The sequence below is a fragment of the Macrobrachium nipponense genome, chromosome 7 (genome assembly GCF_015104395.2).
Source record: "Macrobrachium nipponense isolate FS-2020 chromosome 7, ASM1510439v2, whole genome shotgun sequence".
In the NCBI taxonomy this organism is placed as follows: Eukaryota; Metazoa; Arthropoda; class Malacostraca; order Decapoda; family Palaemonidae; genus Macrobrachium; species Macrobrachium nipponense.
This window is the reverse complement of record NC_061109.1, coordinates 27,415,041-27,435,975: the sequence shown is the minus strand read 5'-3', so window position 1 is coordinate 27,435,975 and position 20,935 is coordinate 27,415,041. Positions and strand designations below refer to the sequence as shown.

The 20,935-nt window shown below is 36.9% G+C and overlaps 1 protein-coding gene across 3 annotated transcripts in view; it reads right to left on the bottom strand.

The window, feature by feature from the left end:
* LOC135217483 (uncharacterized) overlaps positions 1-20,935 on the bottom strand; it is an 817,028-nt gene that overhangs the window by 62,675 nt on the left and 733,418 nt on the right. For all 3 annotated transcript variants that reach the window (XR_010315146.1, XR_010315147.1, XR_010315145.1), the window contains one exon: positions 2,434-2,543. The gene's annotated coding sequence lies outside the window, so the exon portion shown is untranslated. The remainder of the gene's footprint in view (positions 1-2,433; positions 2,544-20,935) is intronic.

Genomic DNA, 20,935 nt, shown 5'->3' with positions numbered 1-20,935 from the left:
ATGAGAAAATTCCAATGACGGGATAAAAAAAGAATCATACAATTATTTTAGTAGAATTGATTGGGTGACAAAATGTACATACATATACATAAATACATACACACACATAATATAAAGCGTAGCTTAATAATGAAGTCACGTTACATCTACTGTGATTTTTAAGTATGCAAGCACGCACGCACGCACGCGCGCGAGACACACTACACACACACAACAGACACCACACACATACATATATATATACATATACATATATATATATATATAAATATATATATATATATATATATATATATATATATATATATATATATATATATAAGTACAAAGCACAATGGATGGAACGCACGTAATATTACTGCTACAACTACTAATACAGTCTGCAAGGAATCAAAGCGTACACACTCATACGTACAAACACACACTATATATACATATACATATATTATATAATATATTATATATATATTATATATATCATATATATATATATATATATATATATATATATATATATATATATTATATATATAAGACTATATATACACACACACACGACACACACTATATATAATATTATATACTATATATATCTATATATATATAATATATAATTATATATATATATATATATATATATATATGTGCTAACACAATGGATGGATAGCACACAATATTACTACTAGAACCACTAATACAGTCTGCAAGGAATCAAAGCGTACTCCTTTTTAAAGAAACAGTTTAAATGCAGGAATCATGGTTTCTTCATTAAAGTGAAAGAGGCATCTTTTTCCCCCCTCACCACGTGGGTATATCCGAAAAATGTGCACTGATACATGTATGGCACAAAATACTGCTCATGTGGATTTGTGTAAACATGCTATATGAGTCCATTTGTGTATATAAGCAACATCAAATGGAACTATTCATAAACCAGTCACTTATTCCAGCACAGGATGAAACCGACATCTGGCGACGAACATTCAAGAACTTCACAGAAATCAGAAACTTTTCTTATTGTTCACATTTATTTTGAATGTTTCTTATTTTTTACATTTATTTTGAATGAAGTTCCAAAAGAAAAACGCTCTGATTTTGGCTCAGGTTAAACCTCAAGGTAAAGTCCTGTGCGTACACACTGTAGTTACATTAACAAAGTATGAAAGTCGATTTAGTTTGCTAAGAAAGTTGCTCATGGTAAGTTTTTACAATATATAATTTCCCGTTTTGAATTGTTCAGTATTATTATCTGAACACCGTCCTGGTCTTTCCTTTCAGGGATCTATTAGTTTAATATATACTAGCGAACTGACCCATCTACGATGGGTGATAAAATACGGGTGCAGAAGTGAAAAATTTATATGTACTATTTGTTCGGCAATATTAAAATAAGGGCGATTTTTATGCATACCCACTACAGAACCTCTTTGTACACAATATTATCAGTTTGTCCACAACTTAATTTCAAGTTGGTAGAGTCAGTTGCTCTGCTCATTGCCACATACAGTTAGTTGACGGCGTTAGGTGACGGCAGAAACACACCAACACGATCCAAAGTCTGGCCCTGCGACTTGTTTGCAGTGAATGAGAATGTCAGGTTGATGGGAAACTGCCTGCGCCATAACTGGAACGGAAACTGGTTGTCTGAAGGCATCACAGGAATCCGGAGGATGAACAGACGTTTGCCGGTGTGAGGGCTTGTTGCTATCACTGCTTCGATGACGTGGGAGTTTAGCTCCATAACGGTGTACCTCGTTCCGTTGCAATGTCCATTGGCAGGATTGAAATTCCGAAGCAACATTACCGGGCAGTACTTCTTCAACGTTATTTTGTGCACTGGCAGTCCCGATGGATTTAAGTTATTCAAAAAATCTTGCGGATATTGATGATAATTTTCATCTTCTATTGTGTCCGAGCTGAAATATTCGCGACTTTCTCCAGGGAAGTTGTACAGAAATTATGTATGAAAAATCGTAAAGTAACTAAGTCTACGGGAATAACCAGCCTCGTTTCACGGCCAGAAACAGCTCCGTTTCAGGGAATCCCTTCTCCCCCCTACCCCCTACAAAGGAGTGGGGTAGGTTGGATGAAACCCCATTACAAACCATCTTAGGGGTCCCCACCATAACCCTGCCAAGTTTCATGCCCATCTGACAAGCCGTTTGGCCGTGATTGAATGACAGACAGACAGACAGACATTACGCCCATTATAGTATATATGATAACACCGTATAGTAACGTGTAAAACTACGTTTTCCTAGACGTGTTCTTCATAGTATTTCTTATATCCTTAATTCTCTGGAAAAAAATTACTGCTATTTATGCAAAATGGATGAACGAAAATCAGGGAGTAAAAAAAAAAAAAAAAAAAATCTTACCCAACTATTCAGGGAGAGGTGAAGCAATAACGAGCTAAGGAACACAATACTTTACCTATGTGAGAGTAGTTCGCTGAAACTGTACGAAACCAAGACGAGGCATCCGAAGCAGGTGGAACTGGCCGTTAATTAGGCAGACAGTGGATCTTTAAAACTGGGACTTACCTGAAAGGGAAAAATAAGTAATTCAGTAAATTCCTTCACAAAAGGAAATATGATAATAAAAAATCAAAGACAGTAAAAATACACATGAATCTACATGACATTCTTCTTCCAAATTGGGTGCATTTTTATATGGATCAACGAAAGGGAAATCGTGTTTGAGAGAGAGAGAGAGAGAGAGAGAGAGAGAGAGAGAGAGAGACAACTCCCAGCGTATTTTGCCGAATTTAATAGGTCCCTTGGACACAGTTGAGGCAACTAACAAAATGAGACGGAAAAACAGAGCAGGAGTCTGACTCTCGGATACTCGTGCTTTGTTCCTTAAAAAGTGCAGAAGACTAATACATGTATTTTGTTCAAGGCAGAATTATTTTCACACGAACATATACCTGTTAAAATCTAAGGTGGAAATGGGACCAATAGAAAAGTTAACCAATACAGCAGCATGAATTAACAAAGGCAGATCTTCTCAGAACTCTGAACAGGTTTGATAAAGCGAAAGCTTAGATTTTCAAATAAATTAAGTCACCGACAAAAGCAAGACATTATGAGGAAGAGTATACGTTCCCTTATATGAGGGTGCACACTCATTTCAAATCATCTCGGTTGGTTGCACCAAATCCAGAGTTCCAAATCCGGCCCCTTATTCTCTTCTAGGCCTTGACATCACTGACAGGCTGACCATGCGCAACTGCCACTACAGCCATAAAATCGGCTAATTTATGTCAAGCAAGTACCACAAACACAAGCCTATTCTCACTTGACATGATCAGTACATTAAAAAAACGCAAGCAAGCAGAAAAGGATGACCTCATGTTTTCAAATAATTCATTCCTACGACTTTATAATCAACAGTATTAATAAAATTATCAAAGTATCCTCACTTCCTATCATGCTAAACTGCAGTACTCTCTGGTTTCGTTTTCATTGAATACCGGTATCTAATCTGCAAAACATTATTTATCTAGAGATGTGGACTGGGTCTAGCAAAGGACCTTACACTACATATTTCACGCTAATATCTTCAAATTGAGTTTTAGAGATTCGCCTGAGAGGCCTACTACTACATATATTGATTGATGTGACTCCTGAGTTTTCAAAGCCTTGCTACATTTCTCTGCCTCTTTTAACTTGTTTGGAGACTTGTATATCGTCAGGAATTCGGAGGAATTGCTGTCAGATTTCATACCGAACTATGAATAAATTAAGGAAATTTAATAAATTTCAGCCAATTCGTCTGCCTGAGTCACTTAACCACGCTTCACTTCACGCAATTACTGAAATTGATTAGGTAACGCTTCCGCATATTAGAAATACTATGCCCGAACTTCACTACGTACACTGTGTTAACCATGAAAAAGTACTACTCTGTGAGCGGAATCAACAAGAGACTCACAGCAGAACTTCGGGTACTAGGCTATAGGTGAGAGACCTCCCTGGACTTCTAGTCTAAGGGAATCCTATCTGATAAATGGCCCCACTGTATGGTTTCATTACTCATCTCAACTGCATTAGTTATGCAACGCTCATTCCCATTCTTGAGACATAATTTATTTGATTCTATATGAACAACTGTGAAATCATGAATCATAAGACGTGCCTCTTTCTTACATATGGAAATCCATTTCAGAAATATTGTGTTCAATAAGTTCCTTCTAACTAAAATCGGTAATTCTATTCCAGAAACGTTGTGCTCAAGGAGTCCACTGATTATCAATCTCTTATAATTGGAAGATATTGCATCACTAATGTAGACGTTTCAGGTATTAATTGTTCTTAATGGGTCTGTTGGGTTCTTCTCGAGTCATTCACATGACACGACGAATAAGAAAGCATGCCTTCATCCTCTGATATCAAGATTACAGCCTTACCAATACGGTCAGAGAGAGAGAGAGAGAGAGAGAGAGAGAGAGAGAGAGAGAGAGAGAGAGAGAGAGAGAGAGAGAGAGAGAGCTGAAATCGATAGTTTTCCGAATAGGGGAAATGCACATTTCTTCAAGAACAATACGTAGGATGAGGAAGCAACAAAAAAATGTGTTTGCGAAGGTGAAAAATATTTTTCCCTGCTCGTAGTTTTGAAAAATACTTTCTGCCCTCCTTAGAGAGAGAGAGAGAGAGAGAGAGAGAGAGAGAGAGAGAGAGAGAGAGAGAGAGAGAGAGAGAGAGAGAGAGAGAGAGAGAGAGGACTTCTTCAGTTCCGAAGAGGACATAAGCTGTCATGTTTCACCTCGATTACACTACTTGATAAGAAACAAAGAGGAAAAAAATCTTGCTTTACTCTTCCTTCGTCCATATCTATATTCTGACATCTAACATTTATTGAGCTATGTTTTAAGTGCTTTGCTATGAGAACTTTACAAGTTTAAGTTTTATGTTAGCATCTCATAAAATTTATAGTAGCTAAATATACACCCTAATTGTTTCTTCCGTTTAAATGCCCGGATCTTTGTACCTTCTGATACAAGAGGAAACATTGTTGTTTGTACCCGCTCCTGAAAGAACTGAGGTCTTCATAAAAATGCAAAATAATCAGGACGAATGCCAAACTCTCTTGCCAAGCATGTCAGGCTTTTCAAAGGCAGGAGTGTCGTAAGAATGATTTTTGCGTCTTGTTATTATCCCGAATTTCAACACGAGAGAATGTATATTTCTAAAAATAAAAGTAGTTTCCATATTGATATCAAACACATGAGGTGCATTTATAAAAATAAAATTAGTTTCCATGTCGATGCAAAAAACATGAGAAAGTGTATTTATTTCTAAAAATAAAATACGTTTCCATTTTGATATTCCTATCACTATCATTGAAAGAAAAATATGAAAAAACTGAAACTGACGTAAGCAAGAAAATATGTGAGATAATTACACCGTTATTATAGTCAGAGAAAAAAGCAATAGGATGAAATAAATACGGGTAAAAATAAAAGTGTTGATTACACTGTGAATAAAATTATAAACTGAAAGATACAAACCAATATTGATATGAAAACATGATAATCACGCTGAGAGGTTAAAAAAAAGCAATAAAAGATAAGAATCTAAATGCAGGAGGAAATAAAGGAGCTTCTTATAGTGTAACTATGAAGAGAAAATAAAAAATTGAAAAATCACGATGTATGGGTTTTTCTCATGAAGCAGCTTTGCAGCTTCAATCGCAAGGAACCTGAGTGTTTCATTTGTTCGCTTGCTTAAATCCATACACACTGCAGAGAAACTCAAAAAATAGATCAAATAGCCTTTGTACTTCAGGCCACCTGCAAGAATTAAATTGTGTTACTAATATATTACTTGAAATATACAGAGAACAGGGCCAAATATCTGAGCCAGCTGGCTCGCAGTCTCTGAAAGCTAGATTGTTTTCTTTATTTCAGCTTAGAGGGAAACACAAGAGACAGAAAGGATGAATTCTTTTGGGATGGAGTGTTAGAACTCGATACAAATGAGATCTTTCACAGTTTTCAATCTGATTCCTTTTGCGTTTGACATGTCATTAATAAGAAAGCCTAATCTGAAAAACGTGTGCGGGGAACTTAGAAGTGTTTTAGTCCCTTTTTCATAACACCAAGTACTTTTCTCTATCCACATGCAAGAATGGAAAGCAACCAACCGCCCCGGCCCCCCCTGCAGCGCACACATTTGGAGGTGCTACTGTGATTAATTTCTCACTCAAAATATTAAAGTATGCCTTTTGAATTTGTTGAACAAATTTATCTGACCCTGCGATTATTATACAGTTTCCTTAACACTTTAATTTATATACGAAACAAATATTCCTCTCATCCAATCTTTTGGAATCTCTCCCGCATCTAGACATACCTTGCACGTAGTAGTCAGCCACAAGTAAGAAAATACAGTGTTCGAGAAAGAAGTGGATGGTTGATCATGTCTGCCATGAAACGTTTCTGTGATCATTCCAAGAACAACATGAAAAGATAGTGGCAATGTGTGACAAAAGCCTGGGAAGAAACTTATGCATATGGAAACCCAACTAGAGAGACAGCAAATACGTGCAACAGTGAAAAGGAAGGCAACTGACGACTTGACGGCAAGGCCTACAAAACTTCTAAGAATTAAACTACAAAATTCTCTGACAATAAACTTGAATCTACTGATATAAAATCTTACTTCCACCTCCTCGTGGTCAGCAGAGGGCAACAGATGATATCATCTGGGTAACGGAAGAGGTGAGCGATCGTTAATGAACGTTTGAACAATCGGACTTGGAGGATAAAACGCGCTTTTGATAGCAATATATCAGCTGAGCCATCTCTCCTGTATAAAAAGGAAGTGAACATACTGAATATAAAAAAAAAAATAATAATAAAATAAAAAAAACCAACAGGCTGTTAAAAAGTGAGCAACATCTGGCGGTGTTAAGAGCAAAAAATCTAAGAAGGTCTATAAAAAATGTGTAAGAAGAGAAAGGCCTTAATATCCTAGAAGCGGAATGTTGTGCAAGATTCAGACGAATGGGGAATTGTGAGGGTGTTTGGATGTGAATATATACTACGTTCAAAGTGCTGATGATGTGTTTTCTTATCTTTTTATGTGAGATATCACAAACACCTTATATAAAAAGTATATCTTAGTTTTACCAGACCACTGAGCTGATTAATAGCTCTCCTAAGGTTGGCCCGAGGGATTAGATATTTTTTTTACGTGGCTAGGAACCAATTGGTCACCTAGCAACGGGACCTACGGCTTATTGTGGGATCCGAACCGCACTATATCGAGAAATGAATTTCTATCACCAGAAATAAATTCCTCTGATTCCGCATTGGCCGAGCGGGGATTCGAACTTCGGACCACCGGATTGGCAGCCGAGCGCGAAAACCACTCGTCCAACGAGGAATTAACACCTTAAATAAATTCAGATACATACGTACATATACTACATATTCACACACACACACACACACACACACGTGTGAGTTATTCCCGCGGTTGTGAATATGATAAATAAAGGATATATGGGACTTGGTATTTGTTAATAAAAAAGTCACAGTGTATGTAACAAATATTGATTATACATAATGTGCGTGTGTGTGTTTGTGCGTATGCGTAGATTATAGCACATGGAAAAATCAAAACTCATCTGTAACCAACATGTATGTATACACACACGCACGCACACACACACCCTCACAATGCGCCATTCACCTGCATCTCGCCCAACTTTCCGCTTTTAGGATATAATAGTCCTTCCTTTCTTACACGTCTTCTACACACACGCACGAATACACACACTCACACACACATATATATACATACATACATACATACATACATATATATATATATAATATACATGTATTATACATATACATGTATATATACATATATTATTATAATAAATAAATTTTGTCACATACACCGTGGCATTTTTTATATTTTGAAATATTAAGCTACAAACAACGTTTGAATATCCAATTCACTATACCTCGGGAATAGATTATACCCAAGGAGTATAATAAGTGCTTCGTCACCAGTGGGATTCGAACCGCCGCACGGTTGAAAAACAACGATGTATAGTGACATTTGACTACTGAATCACGAGAGGTTATATAATATATATATATTATATATTATATATATATATTAATATTTATATAATAATATACATATATAGTATGTTATGTATATATATATAAATAAAGAAATATATTTATAATATACAACTATATACATATATACACATACATAAATATGACGTATGGACGTCTTGTATATGTCAAGGTATTTTGGAAGGGAAGTCTCTATTGTCAGGTAGATGATTTATTGTTTGATCTTCAGAAGGAGGAGACGTCATGTTCTCACTCAGTAGATCACAAGGCCAACGAGTATGATGAAATACATATTAAAGGAATTAAATTTCCTCAAGTAAGAATTTGAACCTTTTCTCCTTCAGTAAATCTGGTCCAGGAGAAATGGGAAATCTGTTACGTCAGGCCTCCTCTTCTCATGTTTGCTCTGGAAATCAGTTATCCTGGGATCACACGGTCCACTGACCGTCTCTCTTCTGCTGCTGCCAGGCTTTGAAATTTCCAGACTTTATAACACTCCCTGTCTTAAGGAAGTTTAGTACATCCCTCCTTCGTTGTTAAGCCCCATACTTCTCCTCTCTCTTTATTTTCGACTTTTCTTCGGGCCTGGGCTATAAGAAAAAAAGTGTGTGGCCCATCTCATTGGTCTTTGCTCATAAGTGGTTTCGAGGTAGGTTTCTTAGTATGGTGATAGCGTTCACTTAGACCGGGTCAATTATAGCGAGTCTGACAAGCGAGTGAAGTGCCACGGGGGATGTGGATGCACAGAAGGGGGGAGCTGATATGTGCACGAGGGGGTTAAAAACAAGGGAATGTCAACTGAGAGGAGAAGGGGACATGCGAGGGGAAGCCAACACGAGAGAGCGAGAGAGAGAGAGAAAGCATCTATACCGACAGTTTGGATTTGTATCGTTTTGAAAGGAGGAGCATGAATGCGTAATTGTATAGTATCAAAGCGTTGGAGGAAAATGCTCTTTCTCTAGTTCTAGAAAACCTGCCTATTGTTAGATTCACGTTTATGTTTATGTATGTTAGCATTACTGTGACTGTGACAGCTTTTGTACGCTTTCATATATCTTATTCTAATGATGATATCTAAAGGGTACATGAAAGGACACCATAAATCGATATCATAAACTTGACACGACGAAAAAAACGTGAAAATAATGAGAGAAAATATGAGGGAATGAATAACAAACACAAGCACCAGAAAGCACGACAGAAAGCGCTGTCAGCAAATCCAATGAACTAACAGCAGCGAAAGCTCGATGAAAACTGTCAGCCAGAGACTAAAACTACCATCAAACGATAACTGCTTTTCTTAAATAGCAGCATAACAGAGCACCAAGGTGGTTGTAATTCTAACGAGCGAACCTACGCTTCAAAAGAACACCCTTTTTACAAACAGCATATCTCTATTTATGCATGTATGTGTATCAATTTCTAATATATATATAATACATATATATATATATATATATATAATATAAATATATATATATATATATATATAATAATATATTAGAAGGTGTTGAAGAAGAATGCATTAAATTTATGTTACTTTATTCTCATCGCGACGTTTCGAGACAATGTCTCATCATTCAGGCTAAAATAGATAAAAAAAAAAAACTGATATACAATACAGCATTAAATTATTTTGTTGACATAAAAAAAACACATTGAATAAAGTAATACTAGGAAAGTCACAACATTGAAATACAAGTTACTGTAAAAAATGAAATAAAATAAAACGAAATGTATAAAAATAAATAAAGAGGCTTATTAAAATTAGGAATAATTAAAAAAAAGACACCTTGTCTCAGCGACGTTCGGTTGCTGTATGGGAAACGCATCGAAAGTAAACAAGAAGAAAGGCCTGGTTTAAGCTATGTGCAAGGGAACAGATGAAGAGTAGTTGTTCAAGGTTGGAACTATTTTCTTTATAGCTAGAGATTCTAAAATTGGAAGGTGATGTTCGTATGGACTTGATAACAATATCTTGAAATCCTTATAGTTTATACTATTTTTACAAAATTTCCCATGATTTCTAATGTTAGATAGTTCTGGGTTGGACAGTTTACACCCTGTACGGAAACTAATACCCATATGTGCATCACATCTCCCCTTAAGCAAGCGGCGCGTGTTTCCAATGTAAGTCTGCCGATTGCATCGGCAGCAAGTATAAATGTAGACAACGCCGGATTGCATTAAGGAAGGTAATCTCTCTTTATGACGCAACATATTACCGATAGTTCTAGGGTTCATTAAGATAAACTTCACATCAACAGCTGGAAAATGATTCATTAAAATTCTCCTTAAGTGAGGTAAAAAAGAGGTGTTATGCATATAAGGAAATCATATATAAAACTTGAGTTTCTGACACAAAATACTGTTTTTAAATTCTAAGGAATTAGAAAGACTAAGGTCATTATTAAAAAAGCTTTCCAGTAAATGGATGAGATATTTGGCAGTTTTGTAGCTAGGTGTTGTATAAGACGAAATGATTGGCCTCATAGGAATATCTTCCTTTTGTATTTTCGGAAGCCCATACATGACACCAAAAGAAGAGCCAATGACGAAGAGCTCGTCGTAAGTAGCCTGATTAATTGTACGCTTGTCCTTTAGGGACTTTATAAAACGGTTGATTCTGTCCTCGTTTCTAAAAATAAGTTTAAAATCCTTTTCACCAATTTTCAGAAATTTTTAATCATCCGATAAAATGGTTTGCATCTTATGAATGTAATCGACCCTGTTTAGAATAACGGTTCCTGTACCTTTATCTGGTTTTGAAAATATCAAGTCTTCCTTTTTACTCAATTTACGAAGTGTTTAAATCATCTTTATTAAAACTAGATGGGCTCCTTTCTTTAATAAAGATGATTTAAACACTTCGTAATCCTTTACGATTATTTTAAATCATATTGTTACCTTCCTAATCTCTTTATGAAATATGTCAGGAAAAATTTGGAAATTTCATTTCTTCCTCCAGCAGCAATACATTTGGCCCAGAAACTCAAGTTTTATATACGATTTCCTTATATGCATGACACCTCTTTTTTACCTCACTTAAGGAGAATTTTAATGAATCATTTTCCAGCTGTTGATGTGAAGTTTATCTTAATGAACCCTAGAACTATCGGGGTAATATATTGCGTCATAAAGAGAGATTACCTTCCTTAATGCAATCCGGCGTTGTCTACATTTATACTTGCTGCCGATGCAATAGGCAGACTTACATTGGAAACACGCGCCGCTTGCTTAAGGGGAGATGTGATGCACATATGGGTATTAGTTTCCGTACAGGGTGTAAACTGTCCAACCCAGAACTATCTAACATTAGAAATCATGGGAAATTTTGTAAAAATAGTATAAACTATAAGGATTTCAAGATATCGTTATCAAGTCCATACGAACATCACCTTCCAATTTTAGAATCCCTAGCTATAAAGAAACTAGTTCCAACCTTGAACAACTACTCTTCAAATGTTCCCTTGCACATAGCTTAAACCAGGCCCTTCTTCTTGTTTACTTTCGATGCGTTTCCCATACAGCAACCGAACGTCGCTGAGACAAGGTGTCTTTTTTAATTATTCCTAATTTTAATAATACCTTTTTATTTATTTTTATATATTTCGTTTTATTTCATTTCATTTTTTACAGTAACTTGCATTTCAATGTTGTGACTTTCCTAGTATTACTTTATTAAATGTGTTTTTTTATGTCAACAAAATAATTTAATGCTGTATTGTATATCAGTTTTTTATCTTTTATTTTAGCCTGAATGATGAGACATTGGTCTCGAAACGTCGCGATGAGAATAAAGTAACATAAATTTAATGCATTCTTCTTCAACACCTTCTAATATATATATATATATATATATATATATATATATATATATATATATATATATATATATATATATATATATATATAATCATACATCTTTTTTCATAAACGAGTTGGTGACTCCGGAAATGGCATTTCAGTTATCTGAAAGTTGTCTGGTAGAAGGTCGGTATCCCGAAGTTGGGCAGGGGCTAAGTTTTTGGAAATTCGTGGTTTTCACAAAGGATATTCGTAAGCATACAGAGGAAATAAAAAGTGTGTCAGATTATATGCTAATACTGAACACACTATAAAAGCAATCGGAAGAATTTAGTTTTATGAAGAATGGCTGGAGGCTGACCCGATCATTATTTAAATGAAGTGAATGTTAAGTTTTAAAAAATGTTGGATAGGATGAGGTGACCCAGTGTCTGCATGTGTGTTTAAGATTTAGGAGCTTAGTTACAAATGAGAGAGAATATGGTACAAAAAGAAAACAGACTATAAATACAAACATGGTGGGGGAAAGATTACATGAGGAATAATGAAAGTTAGAGGATGGGTTCACACAGTGTTGTTAAATACAAGTACAATGAAGGTTTAATGAAGGGAAACATTATTATCTGAAGTACCAAGTGCAAACTAGAGAGAAGACCGTTTAAACGTATACAGAGCATATGCAGAAAAATATATTTATGAATAGATTGCCTCTGAATAAAAGATGATCTCCGAACTGAATGCAAATACTTGGTCGGTGGAGTGAGAATTTTGAAGATTTGTTGACCCTGGACGCCAACAGAAAGGCAAAGCTGAATGGTAGAGACATGGAAGGGATCGATGCTAAGCATGAGAATATATGTGAAGTGACTGCTGGGGATGCAAATGCAATGCAGACGTTGATGAATTGAAAGATATTATCATTATTATTATCATCATTATTCAGAAGATGAATCCTCTTCATGTGGAACAAGCCCACAAGGGCCACTGACTTGAAATTCAAACTTCGAAAGAATATTGTGCTAATTAAAATTAATATACATGAAAATGTAAGTAAAATAATTAAAAAACAAGGAGAATTGTATTGGGTAGTAATGCTTTGCATCTTCGCTTAACTTGTGAAGGTCCAATTACACGACATCCTCACAAGACTGTGACACAGTCCAACGGTGAGAGGAAGAAAGGACTCCTAGAACTGAGAAGTTCGACAGCGAGGAGACACATTTCCTGCATATTGGTGCTGCTGCTCAGCAACTTTGGTTGCTCTCGGCAGGAAACGAGGATGAGGGATCACTTGTGACTGTGGAAGATCTCTGTTCAAGTACAACTTGTGAAAAATTGACAAACGAGAGACCATCCGTTGATGGCCTAAGTCATCATTGCCAATATTAGGAAACAAAAACGTGACCTGCCACCATGAACTAAATGAGATGAATATCTGTCAGAAGCAGGCATAGGAGAACAGCATTCCAGTAAAAGAAGGACAAATGACCTAAAACAGGTTGATTTTACCAGTTACACATATGTGAGACCTTACGCACAACACCCAACTTTCGCGCTACATTTGTTGATATTTTCAATGATGTTTCTACAAAGTAAGATATACATAAAAAGTTACACTTAATATAGTTAAAGCTCGAGACTCCTTCAGCAGAGTCTCATACACCTGAAGGGAAGGATGTCGCTGGAAATCTGTACGAGTTCTGCTAATCAGTAGGAGTGATGGGATCACATGAGATGCTACTATGTCGAAAGTGTGATGAGTGATAGAACAGGATGTGTATATATACTTGAATTAAAGAAAAGTTCCAAAAAAAGTGGCTAGATATTATTGTTCATTTTCATAAGGGGTAAAGGTGATATCCGGTGTGTTACTGAATGTTTATGCAAGACGTTTGATACTAACGGTAAAAAAATGTATATGGGAAGCAAGGACATTAAAAAATACACAACAAAATCGATAGATTACAGATACCTGGACAGTATAACCAATAAATGAATAGTGCAGTGTGCTGGGGAGGGGGGGGGGGATTAAACTGAACTGAATATAGAATTTAGCCCAAAGGCCAAGCAGTAGGACCTATAAGGTTATTTAGCGCTGAAACGGAAATGGACCGTAAAAGGTTTAAAAGGTGTAACAAGAAGAAAATTTCGCAACTGAACAATAAATCAAATGTTAGGAGTGATAGGAAAGTAAGATGGAAGAAAGAGAATATGAACGGAGTTAGAGTAAAAGGAACGAAAGGGACTGCAGCTTTGGGCCGAGGCCAGGCTGCAAAGAACATTACGCAATGCATGAGGCACACTGACGACACTTAACCCCCTTGGGGTTGCGGGGGGGATCGACAAACAGAACTGATGAGGAGCCTTCAATTTAAGTGTTCTCTGCACCGGCAGTTCTTCCCCTTTCAAACTGTTAGATGATAAATGTAGCAGTGACCCTTCAGGCGGAATGGCTTAATGCAATATTATATAATTATGTAATAAAAATTATATTCATATGTGTATATATATATATATATATACATATATATATATCGTTGGCGTACTAAATTTAGGCGAAGCCTAAACATAAATAACTTACAACACATCCTAAAGGACGAACAATTAAAAGATTAAAGGTGCACTGTGTCGTCGCCTTTAAAAATAGACGTCAAAAACAAGTATGGAGCAGGAAATAATTTAACACGGCATGAAACATGGGATAGCCAATTTATCCTCATGGAAAGAAATGAATACAATCGGATCATATTTCCAACTCTTTTGTCCTTCAAATGATAGGTCCCTATGAGGCCACTTAGTGAAGTGAATGATTGAAAAATGGCCACATTTTTCTTGCATTATACCGAAGTTGCAGGCCTACTTCCATAGGTATCAATTTTTTCATCCAACTGCCTAAATTTTCCTTAATAATAATAATAATAATAATAAAATAATAATAATAATAATAATAATAATAATAATAATGATTGATGAACCAAATAAAAACTTCTTTCAGTTTTCTTCTGAAGATTAAAAAAGAAACCCACAAAATCAGTGTAACGTGGAGTAAAATTAAATGTAAATACTTAGAAGTAAACACTTTACACAGTGATTTTGTGGGTTTCTTTTTCAATAATAATAATAATAATAATAATAATAATAATTGGAGCTACAGAGGCAAAAAGGAAGAAATGGACAAGAGAAGAAAATAAGGAAATATGGAGATGCTACATCAGAAGCAACCCGACGGAGAGAGGATATAGAAGAAGATTGGTCAACATCTGGAATGAGAGGAATAACACCCCCCAAACAGAGCAGAGGCTGGCAGACCAAGTAAGGAACATAAAGAAAAAGAACTGGCTCTCCCCAACAGAAAGAGAAGAACTGGAAAGGGAAATGTCACACGACAACGAATTACACGAAGACGAACTGAGAGACGATGCACGAAGACGACAGGGAGGATGAGGTATCAAACAACGACACACGAAGAAACACCGACGAAGTGACAGAGAGGACGGAATGGGTAGAAAAGATTAGACAATGGATGGAGCCAGATACAGAGAGAACAATGATCCCCTCCATGAAAGCCTACAACACCCAAGAAATTAAGGGAGAAAACAAGTGAGGTCAATGAAATAATGGGCCTAATACACACCACCAGTATCACAGAAACAAATAACTTGACATATGCAGGAGCAAGATTAGTAGCAGAACTGATGGGGATTCGAACACCAACACCACCGTCACAACCAACCCAACAGAAACCAAAACAGCAACCTCCTTGGAAAAGGCGCTTGGAAAAGCAAATCATGGTGATGAGATCTGACTTGAGTAAACTGAAAGAGATGGCAGAAAAAAGGCTAAGAAGCAAGAAAACAAGGGAGGAACTCAACGAGAAATACAAAGTACAAGAGAGGGGACTAAACAACACAATAGAAGATGTAAAACAGAGGCTTAAGGCCAAAGCACACAAGATCCAACGGTACATGAACAGGAATAAGGGATACCAAGAGAACAAACTATTCGGCACTAACCAGAAAAGACTATACAGCCAACTAAGAGGGGAAGACAACCACCCAGAAATTCCTGAAGCCGAACCAAGTAAGAGACTCTGGGAAAACATATGGAGCAATCCGGTATCACACAACAAACATGCAACATGGCTCCAGGAAGTCAAGGAAGAAGAAACAGGGAGAATAAAACAAAGATTCACAGACATCACGACAGACACAGTCAGACACAACTAAAGAAAATGCCAAACTGGAAAGCCCCAGGTCCCGATGAAGTCCATGGATACTGGCTCAAAAACTTCAAGGCCCTACACCCACGTATAGCAGAACAACTCCAGCATTGTATCTCAAATCACCAAGCACCCAAATGGATGACCACAGGAAGAACATCCTTAGTACAAAAAGACAAGAGTAAGGGAAATATAGCCAGTAACTACAGGCCTATCACCTGCCTACCAATAATGTGGAAGTTACTAACAGGTATCATCAGTGAAAGGCTATACAACTACCTAGAGGAGACAAACACCATCCCCACCAACAGAAAGGCTGCAGAAGGAAGTGTAGGGGCACAAAAGACCAGCTCCGGATAGTCAAAATGGTAATGAAGAACAGTAGGAGAAGGAAAACCAACCTAAGCATGGCATGGATAGACTATAAGAAAGCCTTCGACATGATACCACACACATGGCTAATAGAATGCCTGAAAAATAAAATTATGGGGCAGAGGAAAATACCATCAGCTTCCTCAAAATACAATGCGCAACTGGAATACAATACTTACAAGCTCTGGAATAAGACTAGCAGAGGTTAATATTCAGGAGGAGGGATCTTCCAGGGCGACTCACTGTCCCCACTACTCTTCGTAGTAGCCATGATTCCCCATGACAAAAGTACTACAGAAGATGGATGCCGGGTACCAACTCAAGAAAAGAGGCAACAAAATCAACCATCTGATGTTCATGGACGACATCAAGCTGTATGGTAAGAGCATCAAGGAAATAGATACCCTAATCCAGACTGTAAGGATTGTATCTGGGGACATCAGGATGGAGTTTGGAATAAGAAAAAATGCGCCTTAGTCAACATACAAAAATGGCAAAGCTAACGAGAACTGAAGGGATAAAGCTACCAGATGGGAGCAACATCAAACACATAGATGAGACAGGATATAAAATACCTGGGAATAATGGAGGAGGAGATATAAAACACCAAGAGATGAAGGACACGATCAGGAAAGAATATATGCAGAGACTCAAGGCGATACTCAAGTCAAAACTCAACGCCGGAAATATGATAAAAGCCATAAACATGGGCAGTGCCAGTAATCAGATACAGCGCAGGAATAGTGGAATGGACGAAGGCAGAACTCCGCAGCATAGATCAGAAAACCAGGAAACAAATGACAATACACAAAGCACTACACCCAAGAGCAAATACGGACAGACTATACATAACACGAAAGGAAGGAGGGAGAGACTACTAAGTATAGAGGACTGCGTCAACATCGAAAACAGAGCACTGGGGCAATATCTGAAAACCAGTGAAGACGAGTGGCTAAAGAGTGCATGGGAAAGAAGGACTAATAAAAGTAGACGAAGACCCAGAAATATACAGAGACAGGAGAAAGACAGAAAGAACAGAGGACTGGCACAACAAACCAATGCACGGACAATACATGAGGACAGACTAAAGAACTAAGCCAGCGATGACACATGGCAATGGCTACAGAGGGGAGAGCTAAAGAAGGAAACTGAAGGAATGATAACAGCGGCACAAGATCAGGCCCTAAGAACCAGATATGTCCAAAGTACGATAGACGGAAATAACATCTCTCCCATATGTAGGAAGTGCAATACGAAAAATGAAACCATAAACCACATAGCAAGTGAATGCCCAGCACTTGCACAGAACCAGTACAAAAAGAGGCATGATTCAGTGGCAAAAGCCCTCCACTGGACCCTGTGCAAGAAAACATCAGCTACCTTGCAGTAATAAGTGGTACGAGCACCAACCTGAAGGAGTGATAGAAAACGATCAGGCAAAGATCCTCTGGACTATGGTATCAGAACGGATAGGGTGATACGTGCAAACAGACCAGACGTGACGTTGATTGACAAAGTCAAGAAGAAAGTATCACTCATTGATGTCGCAATACCATGGGACACCAGAGTTGAAGAGAAAGAGAGGGAAAAAATGGATAAGTATCAAGATCTGAAAATAGAAATAAGAAGGATATGGGATATGCCAGTGGAAATCGTACCCATAATCATAGGAGCACTAGGCACAATCCCAAGATCCTGAAAAGGAATCTAGAAAAACTAGAGGCTGAAGTAGCTCCAGGACTCATGCAGAAGAGTGTGATCTAGAAACGGCACACATAGTAAGAAAAGTGATGGACTCCTAAGGAGGCAGGAGCAACCAGGAATCCCACACTATAAATACCACCAGTCGAATTGGATGACTGTGATAGAGCAAAAAAAAAAAAAAAAAAAAAAAATAATAATAATAATAATAATAATAATAATAATAATAACTATCATTATTATTGAAAAATTTCACTAACGAAATGGAATCCCTTAATGTGGGGAGAGCGCGAATTTGCATACATCTAATATGTGAGTGATACCGAAATTAAACATTTATAAAGTACAATTAATTAATCTATACCACTGTTAATACAAAAAAAAGGGGGGATGAGATTACACGATACCAAGCTCTGAGAGAAGCCTAATTGTAATAATGAATAAAAAACGATTAATTGGGTTAAATTGCGCATTATTGAGAGAAAAATGGATTGACATGAAACACATGTCAACTTACATTTCTATACACATACAACATACACGCACACACACACACACACACAGAGAGAGAGAGAGAGAGAGAGAGAGAGAGAGAGAGAGAGAGAGAGAGAGAGAGAGAAACAGCTGGTGAGATTTCAATCTTTAAGCTAAGTGGTGTCTAAGGGAGAAGCTCTTGAATCGATATGAATGCCGCATTATGAGGTACAATATACTTGGATTAGGTTCAGTGCAAAGGTTGCTTTCTTATGCCAAATAGCTGAGCAGTTTATTCCGAAAATGCTGAAGTGAATCTAATGCTGCAAGAATTTCTCCCGTGAATCAGACAGCTGATTATATCGGATAAGCTTCCAAGTAATAGTCTGCAAATTTATGACTGCAGTCGACCAACACATTACCAGTTTGATTACTACTGAACTCATTTTATCACCATTACACGCGCGGTTTTATCGATTTTTATTTGTGATATAAAATAAATGAATTCATTTCCGTATAAAAATCTACGTGAAAAATCTCCATATTGCGTTTAGCCATAAAGAGAAACTCCTCCAACGAAATGAATGAAGCTATGTTATGCAAAACAATACAAGGCAAAGAACTACCTAAAGGAAACCCCACATAGCTTCAAACTGCAGGTATCTCGACTGCAGTCATCGGGAGAGGGTTTGCACTACCGGGCGACAGGTCATGAATTCGTCGGGAGACAAGTGAAACTTCAGAACGTGTTACCTTAAAAGACATTGGGATGATATAAATGAATTCAAACGAGTTCCATCTGTCGACAGTTTCTTGCCATATCTTCAGCTGCAAAACCTTTTATCCATTCTATACCTTGACACACTTAACAGACCCTCGTCAATTTTCCCTTATCAATTTACTCATAACAACATTGAAAACTGTAATCATATTCCTTAACATGAGAGGAAAGCTAACTATCCTTACACCATGAATATCATGAAAAGGCTATTACTTTACTCATTATATCTATACCAAAATAACAATACACACATCTTGAATTATTTACTCAAAAGTATAAAAAAATACAGATCATTAAACTAAAAGAACTTAACCTTAAATTTCTGAAAACATACACAAGAAAAACGATCATTCAAAATGCGTAGCTATTAGCTAGGCTAAATATCAAAAATAACTTTAAAATAAATCCTCTGTCATTATGCTCAAATTCAACTTGGATTTTTTTCAAAAATAATTTAAATCCCCCAAATCATTAAAGAGACCAGTTTTAATAATCATATCTATACGGCTAAATGCCAACAAGAACATAAAAAAGGCATTGCAATCAATATCAAATTCAACAAAGAAGACAACAACATGTCAACAATAGCTATCCTACAGTTTCCTTCGTTAACAAAGATAACCCGCTCCTCGACTGTCAACAAGGAGGACGAGGGTCCGCAGCGACTTCGAGTAACAGATGAGAAACGCACCACATCTTTAAAAACCTCTGCAGACAGTAAAATAGAAGGCCGGTGGAAGGGCTCTGGAGTTTTACCTTCAGCAGTTCGGCAGAGATATTTGAAATAGACCCTGCACGACCTGACAAAAGGTCAGTGGGATATCAGAGGCGAGAATAATAAAAATTCAAAATGAAGAGAGAGAGAGGAGAGAGAGAGAGAGAGAGAGAGAGAGAGAGAGAGAGAGAGAGAGACGCTGGCCAACCACAGTAGAATTTCAAAATAATAACGGTAATATTCTTCATAAATAAAAATTAAACAAAATTAGTTAATTAAAACGAAAAAAAGGAGTTAATCGAAAGGGCATGCAAGACTTCACATCATCCCAGTCACGTCCTTGCTCTTGAAGATTCTGTCTCTAATAGAATGAAAATAAATGTTTTTTAATAAACTGTGGTAAATAAAAACAGGGACCCAGACACTAGCATTCTCCGAGTCCTAACAGGTAGAGAAAGGTCCTTTCAGATTTACCATTTATCTGTCACGTCTTCAGCGAATGCGGCATCTAACCATTTCGAAGTTGGAGCTGTGACTGGAGAAGGAAGCAAAGGACGGATAAATACTAAGAGAGAGAGAGAGAGAGAGAGAGAGAGAGAGAGAGAGAGAGAGAGAGAGAGAGAGAGGACAAATTCTAGCTCTTATTCCTCTAACCTATCAATGATGGTCCATGAGTAGAGAATTTTTTGTGGTATCATGTAATTACCTTCTTCACTAGCAAAACGTTATCTGAATGCATACAATTGTAACATACACTAAATC